We start from the raw sequence: 22,190 nt of genomic DNA on the forward strand, positions 1-22,190 counted from the left end.
GAAAAACAATATTCAGTCTTTGAGGTTTGACAAAGATATCAAAAATATATTTCGCCAATTGCTCTGTAAATTCCCAATTAGCTGGGCCAACAGAGCTAGATGAAACCCCCCGACAGCGTGACTGATCTCGAAATGTTGTTTTAGATTAGGCATATAGTTTACTTCTCGGTTGTCAAGGTGTATACTTTTAATTTGTCTCGGCAATTAGCCAGATCCTGAATGACAATCACATTCTGTTCCATTTCAGATGAAGTAATACATTTACATTTTGAATACAGCTGGTCAGACAGAAATAACAAGTTCTTCAGTGAAGGGAAATCTACATTATTACAGTATCACTACAGAAGAATGTTGTGCTTTACCAAATTTTTGGGACCAACTTCCCATCTCTATGTTGAATTTGGGACACAGATTGGCTGCTGAATGTGTATCATCAAATACCAAGAAGCAATCTTCAAAAATAATGGAGCTTGGAATGAAAGATAGAAGCCAATAAGCCATGAATAGAAATAGATTTACACCATGATTGTAATTTGAAGTAGAGGCAGAGTTTGTGGTCAATGTAGAGTACAAATATACATTAGAAAAGCACACTCTGTGTACAATTCAATAAGCACCCCTGAATGACACTAAAATAATGGCATGGAGCTCAGTAATAGCTTCTGCTGGGTGAGAATTTGGGTTTTTTTTATGGCCGTTTAAAAAAAAAAGATACGGTGTAAGTTTATAGTTGGAGGAACTCATTTAGAGAACAGCACTCTTGAAAATGTTCAAAGGCCTTGTTTGCTCTATTTTATCTGTTTAATGTTATAGTTCTAGACGCTGACAGACAACATAATTAAATGTAGTCATTTTTATTCAATCTTTCTTCGAATTCCCTGGCAAATAAGTTTGAGCTCTTCTCGCGATTCTTCTATTTGATGAGAAAATGCCATTAGAAATGAAAGCCCATCTTTCCAAATGACAGCGATTTAGCCCATAGACAGGAGATTGTGGAGGAGCTTTTTCACTTGGGCAATTTGATATAATATCTTCATCTAATAACAGTCATTTCTTCAGTCGGAGCCCTTCCTGGTTTCTAACTGGGCTTTGAATGACTACCTTGTGAATTACCTGCGAGAGTCGTTTCACTAATGGCTTTTTAATCACCTTGAAAATCACTATATCCACGGCAAAACCTGCTCTCTTTTACTTGTACAGAAACTTCTCATTTTGCCTTAATGATCCTTTCAAGCAGAGATTGTTATTGTTTTTCTGTTAGTGTGTGTGTGTGTGTCTATGTCTATGTCTGTGTGTGTGTTTCTGTTTTGGGGTGAGGTTGGTTCATACTTAATAGCGTCTTCCTTCGCCAATCTCCAATTCATTCACGGGTTCTCCTACATCATCTCTGACACAGCGAGGAGAAGCCACTGGAATTTTAAAAGAGGATGGAGAGACAGAAGGAGACGCTGTGATTCCTTTGCTGAATGTAGGGAGAGGTAATCTAAAGTGAGTCAAATCCATAAAAAGATGGTATTAGACTTTCATGGTGTAGCATCACTTCGGAGAGTAACTAATAAGGGAATTAATCCTACCGCTACGTCTCACAGGCTTCCCCTGCCTCATCCTGCTTTCCTAAGCTATCATTTCCTCCTCTTACAAACAAATACTATGCTCATTCACTCATGTCATTGTGGATATAATGGTGTAAACGCAAAAAGCATGAAAATGCCACCAGTTTAGGTGTCAACTCTTGTTAGTGTAAAACCAGTGTATCTTTAAATGCAGCTTGCACAGAGTTGGCATTCTGTGTGAGGGGGCAGCTGAAGGCAAGTCACATTTTCCTTTGAGTATTTGCCAATTCCGCACAAACCATTAAAGTGATAACGTAATGGTTTGGGAAAAGGCCAGAAGCCTCGATCCACAGTGTCGTCTAAGCACGCAGAAAACATTTAACCGGTTCAATGGTATCCTTTATTACATTCTCTGAAAATAAAAGAGTCTGCTTAGGCATCAGCTAAAGGCAGCAGCAAGGGAATTTAAAAATGCTCTTTAGACATGAGAATGCAGCAGCAGAGCAGCATTAGCAGAAAATAGGAGCGATCCAATTTATGGAGGCTCCTAGAGACCGATGTGAGGATAATGAAAATAAACTAAATAGTAGAGACAATATGAGGACAATTTAAGTGAAACTGTTAAAACTGGGCATAGATTTGGGTGTGGACGCCAAGGACATGTCCTTCCCAATCTCAAGGTCCTGCTGAAATGTCCTTATTGTCCCATTTTAACACCACCTAATATTACCAATCAGATCTAGATGCAGAGTTGCCAGGTTTGTGTGTTTTGCTGCAAAACCAATGAGTTATTATGATAAAGAGTGAAAAATATGGATATGGAGGATACCCTATTTGATGGTCTGGCAACTATATACACATTGTGCGCAGCTGCATGGCAGTAGCAGGGTCAGTGATGATCAGTGATGAATCTGAAGTGGTTAGATTTCATAGTTTAAAAGTTATTTGCTAACATCAGCCAGTTTCTATTTTATTTAAAGTAAAGTTGTAACATGTAAAGTGGCTAATTTGTGATAATTGCCCAAGCATGATGCCATTTTATCAAAACATTTTATTAATATAGGCAAAAATGTCCAAAAAAAGTGACTTAAGATAAAGAGTCATTTTAAAAGAAGTGACAAAGTTGGCAGGTGGTCAAATGGTTAGGGCACATGCCACATACGCAGGGGACCCCAGGTCAAATCCAGGCCAGAGGACCTTTGCTGCATGTCACACACCCCCTTCTCTCCCATGATTTCCTGTCTCTCTACTGTTAATAAAGGTGTCTATGCCTGAAAAAATCTTTTTTTTTTAAAGTGACAAAGTCTAAGTAAAAGTAACAGAGTTTAGCTATTTTATTAGTTTAGGAAACTTGATTTGTGGCCAAAGTCAACAAACTTTAAGGAGGACAGAGCTACAGAAACTACAGCAGATAGTTTGTTTAAATAAGTCCTGTTTTAGGCAAGTTATATTAGCAAACACGTGGTCATTACAGTAAGTAAGAGTCAAGCTCTTTATGTGTGTATGTGTGTCCCTAAGTTAAAACCTATAGGCCCCTGGTTAAAACGAAACATTTGTCCAAGTTCTTCCTTCAAAAAAGGACTTTATGTTGATGTTTAGGTGTCAAGACATGATCAGACCAGGTGGATACCAAGTTCAAGTATCTTACTGATATCACACCATAAAGACTTTGACCTTGTTTTTGTATTATGAAGGACAACCCATTGTCAGTTTTGACTGGAATTGAATTTGTATGGAGTGAAGGATGTCACACATAGAGGGCTGGAGGGCCTAACAGCTTTTTGGCCCTGTATTTGCCCCATGGGGGATGATCCATAATTCATGTGGGAGTCATGCACTTGTCACAGTGGCTCTATATAGTGCCTTTAAAAAAAAGTAGTAGTGTGGATGAATGGCAAACACAATTATAATGCATCTTTCAGCATCACCCTGTGCAGCAGCCATACACAGTTCAGTTCCTTCACTTGTCTGCATAGTAATGTTGAACTGGAGGTGAGCGCAACGGTGACCTTGTTGTGTGCATGCAGGTTTAACATATGACTTTTGATAACTGTCACTCAAACAAACACACACACACACGCACACACGCAAAGACACATGCACAGATACACAAAAAGACTGAAAGGGGATATTTGACTGAATTATGCAGTCTTAGTTGTGGAAAAACACACTACATTTTCAATCCTTCAATCACAATTTTTAGCACTCTACTTTCCAGGCCTGGTCACATGTACGTTTCTGCACATTATTTACAGTCAAGGGGGGCATGAGGGACCCTCCTGAACCTGTGAACCAATCAACCTGTCAATCACGACATAGCCATGCCCTAATGCATACCCTGCTTTATCGTCAAATATAAAATCAGGGAGGCCAAAATTTCACAAATGAACATCATACTGCATTGAAGAAGGCTTTAAACTAGCGATTGAGACCATAAACACATTTTGAAAACGTTTACTGAGGTTAGAAATCAAGTGAGAAGTTGGTGAATTCTCCATTGACTTGTATAGAGCCGGAAGTCCTTTTGACACCAAAACGGTCGCCCCCTGGTGGCCTTTTGATAGAATGCAGTTTTAAGTTACTTCCGCGTTGGCTTCATTTCAGAGGACCGGAACTCCCCGCCTGGTTACAACCTTTATCATCCTCCACAAAAAGTCTGCCCAGAGGCGTTGTGCCCATTCAGTGTCAATTATAGTTCTGATAGTGGCACTGACAGTGGGTGGTTTGCCAAAGTAGATCATTAAAAGGTAACAACTTGGTTTGCTGTGAAAATTAACATATGCATTGTGAAACTGTGAGCTCCTCAAAGAAAATTATGGCTAATGGAGAACTGAAGACTAGTAATGAAAACTAGTGCTTTTTCCTCAAATGAGAGACTCTTAAGACGCTGCGAGACCAACACACCAATTTATTCCTCCACTTTAAACGGCACTTGCATTAGCTGAATGGCGTCAACTGCTTCATGCGTCAACAGCAGTGGCTTATTCACTAAATAAAGATTGAATGTTCGTGTGTTTGTTTGTCAGGGGTGAATTAGTTCTCAGCAAAATCCTTGTTGCTCCTCAGAAGCATTGAGAGTCTTATCTGCCAAATCTAACTGTTGGTATAAATAGTGTCTCTGACTGAAATCTGTTTGGATTGACAGATGGAAGTCTGATGAAATCTATTGTATGTGAGGTTAGAGTAATTTAACCCTTAACATTCAATGAAATTGTTTATATAACCTAATTATTGCTATAGTCTCATTTAAATGTTCATTTAATGCTTCAATTTTAACATTTATTTTTAGTCAGTGCACTTTGTTGAACTGCTTTTCCCTTCCATTGAATTCCAATAAAATGTTAGTAGACTGGCCTAATTTCCCCACAGAGACCAGTAATATTTCTTTTTAATATTATTCTCTTTGATCTCTTCTGCCGGAGTTGCTATTCTCATACAAAACCGCTTCTCTCCCTGATAAGTTATAGCTATCGCCGTCTTGTACTTTAACTGGGAGTCCCACTGAATTTTAAACACATGTACGGCATATTCCAAAAGGCGTCTTTCTTCTCGTGATCTGTAAATGTACAATTTTATATTTGTGAAATGCGGCTCTCTTACAAAACTAGACCAGAGGACCAAGACAGCTGTGATGCTGGGATGCAAAAATGGGATGAATCATGAATGGGATGAATGGGATTCTGACTCTGTGGGCACAAAGAATAACAAAACCAGATAATATACTCCTTGACTCTCCTTTTAGTTACACTATTTCCTCTGTTGGACTCTATAGGTATAACTCAGCAATGGTGTCTTCACAGATAATGAATCAGTGAGGAATGTACAGTCTAATGCACAAATAAATCACATTAACTGAAATTTTTTAACTTTTGTTGCTTGATGAATAATGTTTTTGCTCAAAAAGAAAAACCTGACACTATTAATCAGATTATGACCTTCATCAACAAATAGGTCTATACTTTTTTCTTTTCAAAATGAAGTTACATCCTGCCTGCAATATACTTGGCACTATTAACACATGTGGGCATACAGGAGAGTGAGTCAATTTTCATCTGTGTTGCCATGGAAAAAATAGTTCAATACTTCGAGGTCAAGACTGGGTCAGTAATGGAAAAAAGAAGGTAGTTATCATTCTTGAAAGACATTGCCTTGGCCTGTCAAGGTGATACACTTTCTCTAAATGCTCACCTAATATTTGGTTTTAAGGCTGTATGTGATTACAGAAGCTGAAAATATATTGACGTAAAACTTCAAAGGGTGTCAAAAGTGGCACGTGTCTCTGAGTAATTTCTCTTTCGCCAAAGAAAGAAATGTGTTTACATGTCTCCACTGGCAGTCAGTAAATGCAGAGTTACATAGTGGATAAATAGATCCATTTGGCTTTGGAGATCATAAATATCTCATCTAACTATAACGGTATGGCGGCAGAGAGATTGGATAAAAATTCAACGACGCAAAGGGAGAAAGTGGAAAGTGAGAGGTTTGAATATACCTCCTTAAAGCAATAGACTGCAGCAGCAATAGTCTCTATGCACAAAATGGCAAGTGCTGGTGAGCTGTTTTCGCCATTTGAAAATAGATTCTCAGCACCATTTTCCCAAAGTGCCCCACAGCCATTTTTGAGCTTAATCAGGGTATTCAAAGGACTTATCTCATTCTATGATACCACTCATTGCCCTTAGAATTCATCTTAATATCTTTTGGTACAGATCATCACCTAATTACCACTGACAAAGAGCAGCTGGAAGGTACATGGTATTAGAGGAAGTAATGATCCAATGGTAATGAGAACGGCAAGTGAGATAGACATTATGTAGATATGAAACATACTGATTAACCTAATGGAATCAAATGTTATGGCCATACTATTTTCAAATTTTGCACAAAAAAAAAAAATCTCACCAATGAAGGAGGAGTGTGGTGTTTTGTTTTACTAAACAGTATATGCTATGCTGGGTGATTTGTATTTGGTAGTCATAGCGACCCCTCACATAGTCTATTTTTACCACAATTGCACCTTGCAGGTAGCCTGCTTGTTTGCATAGCTTGAGGTAGCATGAAAATAGTATCTAAATGATAAACAAAGCTGCAATTCCATTGATTTTACACATGAAGATTGATTTACTCGTCACAATGAGCACTGATAAGCCAGTGGAAACATTTGTTAGCCTAATGACTTCTGTGACTCTGAAGCTTTCCAAAATGAGATTATTACTGTGATATTTACTCTGAATGTGGTATCAAATTTTATTTATTTCTCCACAGGGACAATGTACATCATTAAACATTTTTAGAGAATTAAAAACGTAAATGCACCCAATTGCAGCCAAGGGCTGATTTCCATTGGCAGTCCCCCCTGCCAGATGTTACCGGCACAATTCCTAAAAAAAGTAACTACATTACACATAATATATACGAGGCAATTACAATAAATAAACATAACAGTCATAGCGTCACAGTATAAGTCGCCCAGCGACACATTAAAATAGTGTGGCTATTCTGTTAATACTTGTTAAACCTTCAGGTATTAACAGAAAGCTTATGTTTCAAAACTGACCATTGTTTTTGTAATCTGTCTCTTGCAAGTCCCCTAACTTTATGGAAGTAGCATACAAGATTGGTGGAATTAATACCTACAGCTTAGATATTGATTTATAATTGAGTATTGGATTTCCCCCACCGATAACACCACTGCAACGCTATACTCATACAGTAGTGTTGTACATGATCCGGCTGTTTTATGCTTAATTATACTTGCCAGCTTCCCCCATTTCCCAGCCACATATGTAGCCTACTTAAAAAACTGGTTTCCTCCACATACCTACTTTTTTGCCTTGAGCAGGAGGTTTGTAGTGATGTCTTTGTGTTTTACTGAAAAGCAGGAATTGAATAATAGATAATAGAATAAGATTTTCTCTTGAAGAATAGGTTTCCAATTTTTTACAGTCTGTCTAGAACAACAGTCAGGTGCCCAAATGAACACTGACACATTTTTCTTGCTGCATTTGTTCTTCCTGTTCATACTGGCCATTAAGAGATCCCCTCATAATGCACTTTCAGTGTCAGTGATGGTGGACAAAATCAACAGCCCTCCTTCCATGTACTTAGACAATATGATACTTCAGTTGTTCAACTTCGTCTAATTAAGTCAATATCTTCCAAGGTTGCTGTCTTTTTAGTGCATAATTCCCTCTTTTTGTTACAAACAGTCTGCTGCAGCTGGAAAGGACAACACTGTCCATTGAGACACAAAGAGGGAATTTTATACTAAAAACACTAACTTTAGACGATATCCACTTAAGTTGACAAACTCAGAAGGCTGAAGCCTCATATTATCTTCAAATGAAGTTTTCAAGAAGTTTTTGCTCAAAGTGAGAACTGTGGATTTCACTGTGGACTGTGGAAACCAATGAAATATACAGTATGAAAGATGGTACTCAGAACTGACTATCAGCCCGATATACAGCTGACAGCTTTGCCCGTGTGAGCACACAGAGGCCAGGAAATGTTAGCTGGCTAATGCAGACCTGCTGTCAGCCAAGACTGGCACTGTGAGTGCAGAGTGGTGTGGGCAAGGGCAATCTGACTGAGGGCATGTGGGACAATAGACATCCTGGCACTGCACGCTGGCAGGTGTGTGTATGTGTGTGTCTGTGTGTGTGTGTGTGCTGGCTGAAGGGGAGCAAGAGGAAATGTATAGGTGTACAGACACCGATTGGCAGGTGGGCAGGTCTCCGACATGTTCCAGAGGACAGTCAGAGAGAACTACCTGTTTATGACATACAAGACTCTGCTGTACAGTCAGACCCGAGTCAGAACAAAGCTGCCTGAGCAAAGTGTTACCATGAGCAACAGATACACTGAAAGGCCGTCATTGTATTGCCTCGCAGGGAACATTTATACAAGCACATTAAAGCCTTTATTTTAATGTGCAATGATTAGACTGCTGATAAGAAACAGTAAAAGACTGTAATCAAAAATAGACGGAGGAATAGGGGATTAGTCCAATAGTACAAAGTCTACATCTCAGAGCCCTGCTTCACTACAGCTACTCCCAACTGGCCTGACCCACAAGTAGTCTGTAATCAGTAATCTGTGCAATAACAATATCATCTCTGGTATATTATCACTCTATACCAATATTGCTCTTGTAAATAATGTCATGATTATTTTATTATATATGTTTTACTGTTATCATTCTTATTGTTTTTCATACTTATTATTTATTGTAATTTATTCTTTTTCTTATTGCCGCTCTTCTATTCTATTTCACTGTCCACTTGCTGCTGTTATAATGCAAATTTCCCCATTGTGGGAGTAATAAAGGAATATCTTATCTTATTCTATCTTAGTCACTCTATTTACGGATTCCCCAAATGCAGCAGCTGTAGTTCAGTATGCTGGATGGCGACTATGAATATACTTGAATTGTATTCATCTGTCTGTAAATACAACTTCAGTGTTTAAAATTCATTAAAGTTTTTTTATGTTTTAATGATAAAAAAGTACATAAATTGAGGCAGTGGCTAAAAAAATACACTGTTTACTGTCATAGTCCAATTCAATACACTCTAAGTTCAAAAACCTTACACCTAATAATTTATAACACGAAGCAGAACGTGGAGAGATAAAAGTCAGCTTGAGTTCTCTTATTATTCTTCTGGCAATCATTTTCAATGTGTAAAACTATTCTTTCATTCTATTTTCTCTCTTTACTCTTCTTCATAAAATCGTAAAAGTGTGTTCAGACTTAAAGAAGTGCCTTCAGCTGCGATATGATGTGTTCTCCAAACTCTGAAATTACAGTGTTTATACGGTTTTTTGGCTAAATAATTTATGCCAGAATCCAAATTAGTCAGCAGTCCTTGGCTCTATTTTTTTGGAGTTACCGGCCACCGGCTTTGCACATACATCTGATCTCAAGGGAAAGTATAGTGGTAAAAAGTAGGATTGATGACTAGTGTGAAAATTGAGGGAGCAATAGAATAGATGATACATCTATGAATCCTTCTATCACAAAGCTTCCATCAATTTCAATTCCATCTGTCCGTCAACCTTCAAGTTTTCAATGACTTCAGGGTCATCCTTCGGACTGTAACCCCTCTGGTCACCTCTGCATGAGTTTTCAATGCAGCATTCTGCAAAGAACTCTACTGACCACGTTTTAGACCTCTGGACTAAACTCTTCTTCCTCTCTATTTTCTTTATTGCCTTTTTTTCTTTTTACTTTTTTTTGCAGAGCAGGACTGAAAGCCAGTGAGTCGTGACACAAGCCACACTGATTTCTCACGCAGCAGTTTGCACAGACACTGGTCTTTAGAAGTGATCACGGAGAGCTTCACAGTAAACTTTCTCAACATGTTGTGGCTACTCTGACAAGGCTAAGCATATTCACATTGAGATTCTGTCAGGGTAAAACCCTCACACTCTCTAATAATCTCCCCTCATCTGCAGATGTACTTTAAATTTGCCTCTGATAAGACTGCCGGAAATGGGATCAATACTTGACAAATCAATCTGATCAATAATCAGAGAGATTAGAGAAGCAGTGCTGTAGAGAGGATTGTGAAGTACCCTCTTCTTGCATTTATAACGACGGGCACACTTCAACATAACTTCAATGACACAGACATTCATTTTAATTTCACATTAACTTTTAAGCTTTCGTATTTCATCCCACGTTATCTCTGGATGTGGTTTCCGGCAGTTAATAACAACCTTTCTCGAATACAATTGATCCCTTAAATCAAAAAATACACCCTATCACCTCTGATCTATTTTACCATGGATTCATGCTAGACACGTATTTAAAACTCTCTACTAACTTCATAACCAAAGTAAATCTGATGATGACGGTTCAGTAAACTATTTCAGGTAATCTTTTGTTGCTTCTCACCCATAGATCAAATTGTGATTAATAACAGAGTCTGATGCTGCATTACTCATTAGCTCCTGGGTAGAGTTGCCCAATACAGGCCTGCAGGAAGGAATGATGTGTATCATTACCTACGATGTCTCTGGTGCAGCTCCTGAAATTCCATCATCCAGGCTTTACATGTCTGTTTCAGTTAAAAAGGATCTCAGAGCTAAGAGAATTTTTTTCCTGTAACCCTGCTATGCCTTTTTAATAAGCCAGTGCATGGTTACAAAGTATCATCATCCCTCAGCCTGAGGGTACATATTTTTATTCCAATTACCACCTTTACACAAAAAAGGGGAATTATAGTTTCAGGGTACTATTTTAAAACCAGGTGTGTCCAAAAAAAAAAAGGACTTTAAATGAGTTTTCAGTGCAGAATGAATTCACAAACGAACACTGCTGTGTAAACAAATTAACACTTGCCCTAGGCAGGCTCATTGAATCCATCTTTTTTTTGGACGAGAGATAGTTATTTATTGGAACAAATTACTTTTTAAAAAAGGCATAGAGACTGTCCATATCTTTAAAGATTCATGCAGAAAGATACAAGTATATCCTGAAGCAGAAACAAAGCTTAGATGTATTGATAAGTGAGGTGTTTTGGGCAAAATAAAATCCTATTTTCTAAAAAGATTTGGAGGCATAAGCCCGATGATATGGGGTTTAGTGGTTAATTCTACTCATTAGACAATCAAATGTGTTTGTTCTAATACTTGCAAAACAGGCGTAAACAGAAGAAAAAAAACATTCAGCCTTGCAATCACTCCCTCCAAATTATACAGAAGTGGTGACTGGTGGAGTCCATTCCTTGATACACAGCGTCTCCCATTGTCATCTGTGAGGATGAGACACTGTTCAGCTTCATATGAACATTTACTCACTGCCCTCTATTGTCAGAAAACTAGAATTGCCAGGCTTTAGTGAAACAGAGCATGGTCATAGATTTTTTTTTGGTTTGCTTTTTTTTCAGTTTCCACAAGCAGCTCGACACAGAGGATCATGTTTGTTGCTGTGCACGCAAATGGAATAAAGATCATCCTGGTGCGAAAAAGAGCTTTAGTGAAACCGAGCATGGTCATTTGTTATAATCTATGAGGCAGAGCTGATCCTCCCCACGCACCCTTACTGTTATACCTCCACCCTTCACAGATATGGACACTCAATAATGATTTTACCAGAAAAAGGATACAATGAAAATTGAAAAAATTGAAATAAATAGAAAAAAAACACACACCCACACACACAGTCATAAAATTATGCATCCACATTTCAGTTACATAAGAGAATACACTTGTTCAACAATTGAATAATGAAATATTCACCTTGTTTATTTGAGATTGTACATAATGTATAGGATAAGCTCCCCTCTATCCACTTAAAATTCAAGTCATATAATGAATGAATGAATGGAAATCAGCGGGATACATCCTACCACACTCTGTGAATGGTGATCAAAAATAGAATTAAGATCCCAAGAAATTGTGCATCATCTAAACCAAGGAGCAGAGTGGCAGAGAGTCAGTTGAAAAAATAGAGTACAATCTTCTCAGCAGCACGGAGTAGAAAGCCATGCTGAGATAAACTGTGCATTTTAGCCCCTGTGGTGAGAAAAATGGTTAGACTGTAAACAAGTACACAAAACAACGACAAATGACAGAACAAAAAGCATATAGTCTGCAGCATGGTTTTCAAGTCTGCGCTTGTGCTGTATGTTACTGCAGACTCACTGGGGTGGTTCCCTGAAACCCAAAGCCATTATTGAAACAAACCGCACCACATCTGTTGCCTTGATTGACGCGAGACTGCTGAAAATTTTAAATGCAGAGTGAAACGTGTCCAATTGTACAAGCACTGATTGAGTATCTTGGGGGAGATGGCCTATAGACACGGGCAGACAGGTAGATAGTAGGTTAATTAAAAACGACTAGTCTGGTGTTTCCTGTCTTTATGAATTAATGCCATGTCAAAGTGGATCTCAGTAGAACCGACAAAGATGTCACTCAAGCTTTAATGACCAAATATGCTCGGCTCGGACAGAGCTTCTGGTGTAAATTATTGACAAAGCATATCCATCATGTTCGAAACTGGAATACTAAAACAATATTCAGCTGATGGAGCTCATTAATGAACCCAAGGTAAGACACCTGTAGGGAGTCTGTATTCAGTAGGAAACTAAATGTGAGCTTAATTATATGTAACATGAATTACATGGCCAAACACCAACTAGCACTGAGGAAAAGTAAAGTAAATTGACACCCATTGGGCCAAGATGTGTTTCACAACTTTGAATATAGCAGGATTGGCCCATTAACTGTGCTCTGCTGATGTGGAAATATCTGAAATTATTTTTTCAAGTTGTGGGGATAATAGATGAGAACTTCTTCCAAGTGAAGTGTTTATAAACTTAAAGGCTTATTATGCTGGCACCCTTTGGGCTTATCTGTCAAGACTGTAAAAGATAATTGAACTCATAAGTCAGCAGGTAGGTTGTAATGTGATGTAGTCTGTAGTTGGCGTCTCAAGCAAATCCTTTTCCTCTTTTTTTCTTTTTAAATGAGCACTCATAATATACAGCTAGTCTGAAACTGAAGAAATAACTGCCCAAAAAACAGCTAAATACAGCACAGCAGTCTTGCAGGGAACAAATTGCAGGATACAGGATGTAATTTTATCCAATTCCCCACAATCTCCAAGGCAACAATCATGCAAAAGGTAAAGCAGTTAGATGTCTCCCACAGTGCAACGCTTGCCCCTGAAACATTTATTGAACATTTACTGATCTAACATCTCAACTTTACATAAGATTTATGTTGCCAACAAGAGTGTATGTAGGTTTTAGCTCCAGCACTGGCAGTATAAGGAGCATAAAGTGCCCTCAAATTGGTATGAGGGCACTGCATGTACTGTCCATTCAGTGCACTTTATTTCAACTTTTTCCTTGACCGCAGACATCTTTTTAAGGTGGATGGACTTTGCCTTAACAAGGAGAAAAATGTTCATCTCTAAGCTATTTTACTTCCTGCGTCACCCATCTGCAAAACCAGAAGAGGACCAGTGTTGGGCAGTAACAGCGAGTAACAGCATTATTGTTACTTTTTTCACTTACAAGTAGTGTTAGGAATTACAGTTTGAAGGTTAGTAATTATATAACTGTTACTAATCCCAGTAATACCCTATTCCTTCTAAACTTGAGGGTCGACATGCTCACTGTCTTGCTGGGATTAAAGGAAGTTGATAACAGTGTGGGTTGACAGACTGCTCCAGAGCAGGAGAAATGCAACTCGCAGTATTTCCAAAGTTGTATTGTAGCTTCAACGGCTTGCTAACATTAGCCATAGGTGCGCCTATATTTAGTCACCTGATGCTAGTTTAGTTCAGAATTGGAGGATGTGTGATTGTGTGTGTGCTTGTTAAACCACAAACATCTCATTTTCTACTGTGAAATACAAAAGGTGCAGCGTGCCAGTGGAGGATTTGGTGTTGTTTAAAAAGCAATTCTGACAGCGCCAACAGCTGAGTAACTAAAGTAAAAGTAATTTAATGCATTAGTTTCCCTGCTGAGTAATGAGTAAAGTAATATAATCACTCTCCTATCCAGTCAGCTTTTCTCCCTCTTGGAGTTCACCGACCAGATGAAAGAGCTTGTCACTTCTAGGACCAAACTTACACCCCCTCATCCCATTTTGTCTCATCTAAACCTCCTCAGCATCTACTTCGAGCCAGTTTTGACACATTCATCACAGTTACGGCACCACCCCCAACCATCACCCTCCCTCTACGACAGCATCAGAATCATCGTCTGTCTCCCAAGCCTGATAAACGAACAGCACGTCCAGTTATTTGCGTACAAAATACAGCAAGCTCTGGCTGATCTATGTTTGGTGCAGGCTACAAGGCTGATAGCACTCATGAATATTCCCAGGACAAGCCAGGGCCCAGTGTGCCAGTTCCTGTCTTGATAGGTAATAGAAAAAGAATTGTGAATCTACTAAGAAATAACTAACACTCAACCAGTTCTGCAAATGTATCAAATATAACCATTTCTCTTCAGCCACAGTCAAATTGAAAAAAAATAGGCAGATAATACTTTTAACATACTGAATTTAGGTGGAAATTTTATTTTATTGACCACAAAATATATACTAAATCAACTGGAAAACTGTGTGGGACTATCGGGTTTGAATCCTACTTAAAAGGAGAGGGACTACTTTGTGTCATTAGGTAATTAAACATCTGAGTACATAAAAATGACCCATGGAGTTCCCCAAGGACCCATTTTAGTGCCTCTTCTGTTCAACATCTACATGCTTATAGAAAACAACAAAATATGTTACCATAATTATGCAGACCACACACATTTACATAACCATATCACCAGGGGACTACAGTCCAACACAAGCACTGAGTAAGTGCATTGAACAAATAAACGATTGGATGTGCCAGAATTTTCCACAATTAAACAAAGATAAAACTGAAGTAATCAAGCCAAGGAAAAACAATTAAAAGTCAGCACTCAGCTTCAGTCGATAATGTTAAAAAACACAAATTAAGCCAGAAATCTTGGTGCAGTCATGGACTCAGACCTGAATTTCAATAGCCACATTTAGATAATTACAAAGTAAGCCTAAGATAATTACAAAATAAGCCTCCTATCACCAGAAGAATATATCAAGAATTAAAGGACTTATCTGTCAGCAGGAGTTGGAAAAATGTGTTCATGCTGTAGTTGACTCGATGACTATAACAATGTCTTTACAGGAAAAAAATCAATCAGATTCAGAACGCTGCAGCTCAAGACCAAAAAAATGGATCTACTTCTGAGATCTTTACAGTGGCCTCCTGTCTGTCAAAAACTTGATTTTAAAATACTGCTGCTGGTTTATCAAACACTGAATGGTTTACTGCCAAAATATACATTTATGGTCTTCTGCTACATTATGAAGCATCCAGACCTCTCAGATCATCTGGGACAGGTCCGCTTTCTGTCCTCAGAGTCAAAACTAAAAACGGAGAGGCAGTTTAGTTTTTACATACAGCATACTGTATCTGGAACAAACTCAGAGAAAACCGCATGTCTGCTGCTACTCTCAGTTCTTTCAAGGCTGAAGACTTTTATGTTTGCTACTGCCTTTTATTAAATACATTTTAGGCTTTTGATTAATATCTTATACTGCACTGTAACTTTTACTTTCCTGTTTTATGTCCTGTCTTATTCTGTTTTAGCTGATTTTCTATTTAACTCTTTCTAAATGTATTGAATAATGCCTTTTTAAAATTGCCTTATGTTGCTTTTGTATTTTGTCTTAATGCCTTATGTAATTGTATTGTATGTAATTGCCTTGTTGTTGAAATGTGCTGTACTATAATTATATAACTTGCCCTGCCTTGAGTATTTACAAAGTAGATTATTAATGTTTTATGTGTGATAGCTTCACTGTCAAAGATGGAGGAAAGACAGGACAGAAGTAGAAGATGACAGCTTATATTCTAAGGATTGCTCACCAAATGTCATTTGAGGAACTGGAAGAAAGTTTGCATAAGGAATGCCTTTTTTTTTTTTTTTTTTTTTAGAAATTAGACAGTGGATATATACATGATGTGTTTTTGAAGTTATCTGGTTAATTCAAGCATAGCCCAGACTAGCACAACCAAGAGCACAGCAGCAGTACAGCCCAGAGTAGCGGCACAGACACAGAGAAAAATGTGACAGATTGTTGGACAGTTTTCTCTGAAAGCAGCACAGCAAACGGTAGCAGCAGCATCACAGCCAAGAGTAGCAGCAGCAAAGCACAGCGCAGAGAAACAGCAGCATCACAGCCAAGAGTAGCAGCAGTAGTACAGACCAGATTGTTGGAGAATTTATCACTATTTCAAACACGCATAAACATTTATTTGTGCCTCGAATAGGAAGTTGGGGTGCTCTGTATGCAAAAGTACTACATCACTTGGTGTTTATAGAAAACCATCACAAAGTCAATCTGCAAAATGTATCTTGATAGAAAAACAAAAGCCACACAAATGACATCATTGCAGAAAAACACACATGAACGCAAGTCTTCATATAATCACAGTTGTAATACTTGAGAAGAGTTAGATTCAAGAGGAGTTATCCTTCTGAGTAAAATCTGTATTCAAAACAGCTTATTATATAGAAAAGCTTAATAGACCCTTCACAGACCATCCAGAACTTCTTCATTGCAAAAGTCAAATGGGCTCAAGATTGGCAAAGTAGCACTCCAATGTCACATGGGCAGATATGATAGTTTATTTAAAAAGAAATGAGAGATGAATTAATGGCAAACATAAAGTCTACAAGGCCAAAGCTCACAATTCTCATTGCTGAAAGGATTGCTTTGCCACCAACAACTTCAGCTAATAGGCTACATACCAGGAAAACTCACTCTTGCTACAGATGTGATTTTTTAAACACATCATGAATCCATGCATGGCTCCACAAAACATTTTTAACTACAGAGTGGCTTGCTTCTAGCAGGTTTTGCACACATACAGTACACAGGAAGAGAGAGAAAGAGAGAGCAATTACACTTGTTACATTACAACTGTCACAAGCCTAAATTGAGAATGCAATATTCCATCATCATAAGCCGACACAACCAAGCTCAGAAGAAATGAGCCTACAAGACCAAAGAGTTCTACTCCACTGAGAGACACAACAATACCATTGAAACCTGTGAGAACAACCTCAATAGATAATCATGGACAAAGTGACACTCATCACCATCTATAGCAATCGACCCAGCACAACAGTATGGTCAATGCACGGACCAGCACCACTAAGGCAGAATGCTAAAACATGCTTTCACTCACCAAAGCTGATGGCTCACTTGAGGAGAAAGGTGGCATGGTGGCTTTTCCTCAGGGCAAACTTTTCTGTGACTTTGTGGATGAAGTCCGGCAGTTGCTGTATCAGCTGACGTCCAATAATTTGAGTCGAGGCTGTCCCATGATATCAAGTCAGCGTGTTTGTCCTCTTCAAGATGGAAAAGTTCCTGTCTGACTCAAGTGTAGTCAAAGGAGTTGCTATGATACTTGGCAGCATATTTAGCATGTATGGATGTTTACAGAGACAGGGCCATAGTGGTGAGACAGAGCTCAGACTTCAACTTTACCTTGTTTCCTACAGGCCAAAGTCTCACAGCACAGTCAAGCTCAGATGTAGGAAATGACAGGACAAATTATGGAAAGGGCAGACCAACTTTGCACTCGAAGTCTTAAAAATGCATCTGAATATCCCAGGAGTCACCGTCTGCCGAGTCTAGCCTTGGGCTGAGCTCTCTATCTCCAGTCAAAAAACCGGTACACCAGTCTATAGGTGCTGTTACGACCCCTCCCTTTCTGCTAACATCATGACACTAATTCAGGCGGGGAGTTCGGGTCCTCTGAAATGATGCGAACGCGGAAGTAACTTTGGTCTCAATCGCTACTTTAAAGCCTTCTTCAATGCAGTATGATGTTCATTTGTGAAATTTTGGCCTCCCTGATTTTATATTTGACGATAAAGCAGGGTATGCATTAGGGCGTGGCTACGTTGTGATTGACAGGTTTATTGGTTCACAGGTTCAGGAGGGCGCCTCAGGCTCCTCCTGATGCCCATATAAGTAGAATCCGTGTTTTTTTTTTACCCAGCATGCACCTTAAATTTTCAAGATGGCGCTGCTCAGATCCGATACTATTCGCTTCCAAGCAGCAGTCCACAAACCAATGGATGACGTCACGGATGTTACGTCCATTTTATATACAGTCTATGCGCTAATTACTTCCTGCAGGAGTTGGCAGTTAGGGTGGGTCGTTAGGGCAAGGTGCTGACACATGGCTAGGCCTCTACCCAAGGTGATATAAGCCAGCCTGGTCTCATTGTTGCTCTCTCTCTCTCTCCTAGGCTCCATGCCACTACAGGTTCTGGGTTCTTTTTGGCGTTTTCCTTTTACACTCAACAGCAGCACATACATGACTCACTCATCCACACACTACATTCACCACTGATGCCACTACTCTCCACACCTCGTGCTTTTTTGTAAATATGATTGTTTAAGTTATAATAAAACATTTCCATTTGGCACTTTCAATCCTGACTTGTCTCCCCTCCTTGTCACATATGTTGAGCCAGTTTGTGACAAGTGATTATTCACAAAGCTACTATTACAAGTGATGTGATCTTTAATGGATACAATTTACATAAGAGAGAGTCTGTCAGCAAGAGAAACATTTTAAACACATTTATATTTTACATCATTTTGATCATTTCCATGTGAGGCTGGACAATCTTGAGTTACATGGTACATCATATCAATTTTTTTTTTTTTTTAGCCTGATAAACAATTTTCACTGCACAACACAAAACAAATACCATGATCATATTCTGGGTTATTAAATAATGCATTCACAATCAGAATATCAATAAATACAGACATAATTAATTAATAAATGCATTCTGCCAGGAGTGCTTCATATGTCTCTGAACAGGACTCAGTGGACTACACAGCAGGAATGCAGGTTTTTATCCATGTGCAGGTGTTTGTCAAACAAGTATAATATAAAAGTCTACAGAGAAAAAACACTGCTGTTCTGTCAGTGATAACTGCGCTGCTTTATCAGTATCAGCACAGTGAACATGTGTGGAGACACAAACTCCGTCAAATGTCGTGACAGCTGTCAAAGCTGACTGACAGCTAATCCAGCTGTGATCAGCTGCCACCGTCATCAGAAACAGACGTCGCTTCATGTGACGCTTTGGAAAGAACGACATGTCATTTCTCTAAAAACATATTTCCTCATCTCCTCTCTCCTCAAGGGGTTTTCTCGCATCTCTCCTGCATCCATGGTGGGCAGTAAAAGACGAGATGAGGGCCAGACAACACAATCCTGTACCATATGACAAGCTGCTGAAGCTGCTGAACATAGAAACTTTCGTGGGGTAACAGTGCAAAATCACTCAAGGGAAAAATCAATCAACCCCCTCACCAACAAACATCACCTTTTGACCAAATCAACGTTCTTATGCCAAAAGCATGGCCATCACCTTCACCAATGTTTTATGCGGAGGAGGATATAAGACAGCCCTGTGCCCTTTATGACTCCAGCTTTTCTTCTGTCAGACGGACACACAGACATTTCAAAGAGTTTCCAGAAATTCCTTTGACTGACGAGCTGCTGAAACTGCAACAGGTAATACAATCTCTTGCTGTTTGCAGTGCTGACTGTGAAAGAGGATTCTTAGAAATGAACAATATAATAACGCCACCACGGACACAACTACAAATCAACAAGGTCTCAGCAGTCATGTTCATTTCTTTGTTTGGGCCTCCTATGAAGCAGTGGGATCCAGAAGAATATGTCAAGGAATGGATGCCAAGGTCAGCTAATCACACAGCCTATCACAAAGAAAACAAGTCCACCAGAGCTCACAGTAAATGAATTTAGGTGGGTGAGTCATTTTTACAATACAACACATATTTAGCAAAACACTTACAAGTGAATTAAATACAGCTTAATTTGAGTGCTTATCTTTCTCTGTAGACTGGAGTGTTGCCTCACCTATAGACAGTCTGACTGTGGATTGTTAGATAAACCTTGAATACTGATAACCTGCTGTGTGAATATAATAGTTTTTTCAAAAAATGTAAAGGCATTTAATTGAATTATGAAGTTTATTCTCACCCTTGCCCTCCTTGCTGTAAAATCATTTATTTTTCTGGCAAGATCCAGTGGATGTTTCATTGTTCATACAAGAGGAGCCATAATTGATTTTTGAACCAGCTCAGTGGTTCATCTTTTTATTGCATGTTTTTAAAGCGCAAATACTTGGGCGATGTGCAGTGCAGCAGGATGATCAAACGATCTTATACTCAATGTTTCACTCTGTATGTGTACTTTATATTAGATTTTACTTTTTATTCATTCTGTGTTGTTATTCTGATTCTTCAAAATGTAAATCTGCTGCTGTCTGGATTTGAAATTAGGCTGTTTCTGGATTTGAAAAGCATTTAGATCACGTTGAACCACAGTGGTCACAAAGGCAGAAATATAGAAAATATGACAGAACATCTGCGACACAAAAAACTTTTTTTCACTTAACTTTTCTTTCTTTTTTTCTGTTTCTCATAAAATTCTGGATGGTTTTACCTATTCTGACCTCTGAAAATGATTTTAAATCTGAAAATCACTGGTGGAACTGTTCACATATCATTGACATATACAAGGGGTCCCCAGTAGATAATGCTTTTGTGCAGTCATAAGTCCTCCTAGCTTTCTTTCTGTTGTCCCTCAACATGTGTTGTATTAGTGAAAGGGTGTGTATAGTTGTAATGAATATAACATTTATGATCACAATTTATTGTGGATGATGTGCAAGACATACTTAATTAGAAAAGCAATGGAATGACAAGGACGATGTCTAAAACATTATAGGATAATTATCTGACTTACAAGCATGAACACGTGTGTTCTCGGAGCATTATGTACTGTACTTTTAAACTGGTTCTAAGGGTTTACGTGTTTAATCTGGGTTATAAATTCCTAATATTGAGTATCATATTAAGATATAACTGTGTACAATAAAGCCATGAGTGAGATTATCTGCTCACACAAAACATATTTCACTTTTATATCCCTTCAAAGGCTCCTTTGTTTTATTTTTTGCAGTATAGTTTTTATTACTTTCCATTTCATCATCTGTAGATACTATAAGCAATGCACTTTTCATCATCCACCTCCTCCAGGCCACAAACAAACAAAAAAACATTAAAAAACAAAAAAAAAAGTAAGAGCAGCGCTTCAATTATATAGGAGGAGCCAAATGTATGTTTGTACCAACCGTCCATTAAACTTTTCTTCTTTTTTTTTTTGTCTTTCTGGCATTTTGCATTTTCCAAATATGAGATCAATGGTGACAAAAACAAAATAAATAGTTTTACAAAATAAGTAATGGTGATACAATTATTTTCGATATAGACTCCAAAAGGTCTGTTAATTGAGTTAAATCATGAAAAGGTTGACATAAATATCTTTAACATTTAAAAAAAAAAAAAAAATTAATCTCACATCTCAGTGAAGACTGCTTATCTGGACTTTTATTTGATTATTTATTACATAATCCATCACATCTGTTTTATTTTTGAGATTCACAATTTGATCACCCTAGGGTACTCTTCGTATGTGCTGCTTTTGTATGTTAACTTACTTTGTTTAGGTTAATATTCAGTTGCTGCCCCCACTTTCTGGAACTCATTCCTCAAATCCCTCTGACTTTACTGACCTAATCAAATTCAAATCACTTCTCAAGACTCACCTTTTCAAATCTGCTTTTAATCTTTGATTGTTTTGATGTTTTCTTTTTTGTTTTGTTTTTCTATTTTGTTTCTTCTTCTCTGCTTTGCTTTCATTGTAGTGTTTTCATTTATTCTGTATGGTTTTATGTGTTTTGCAAATGTAACGTTATTTATGATATACATGTATTATTATTATTATTATTATTATTATTATTATTAGTAGTAGTAGTAGTAGTAGTAGTAGTAGTAGTAGTAGTAGTAGTAATAGTAGTAGTAGTAGTAGTAGTGTTATGTGTCTGTGTTTGAACACCCTGGTAGTACTGCCGTCTACAACAAATTTCCCGCAAGGGCCAATATAATAAAGTATATCCTTATCCTTATTTTTATTATAATCATTATTATTATAATTATAATTATGATTACTATTAT

The 22,190-nt window shown here is 38.1% G+C and overlaps 1 protein-coding gene across 1 annotated transcript in view; it reads left to right on the top strand.

Annotated features, from left to right (window-relative positions):
* The window catches only part of rpl38 (ribosomal protein L38), a 217,936-nt gene that overhangs the window by 191,272 nt on the left and 4,474 nt on the right, over nucleotides 1-22,190 (top strand). The window lies entirely within an intron of this gene.

The sequence above is a fragment of the Scomber scombrus genome, chromosome 21 (assembly GCF_963691925.1).
Source record: "Scomber scombrus chromosome 21, fScoSco1.1, whole genome shotgun sequence".
Taxonomy (NCBI): domain Eukaryota; kingdom Metazoa; phylum Chordata; class Actinopteri; order Scombriformes; family Scombridae; genus Scomber; species Scomber scombrus.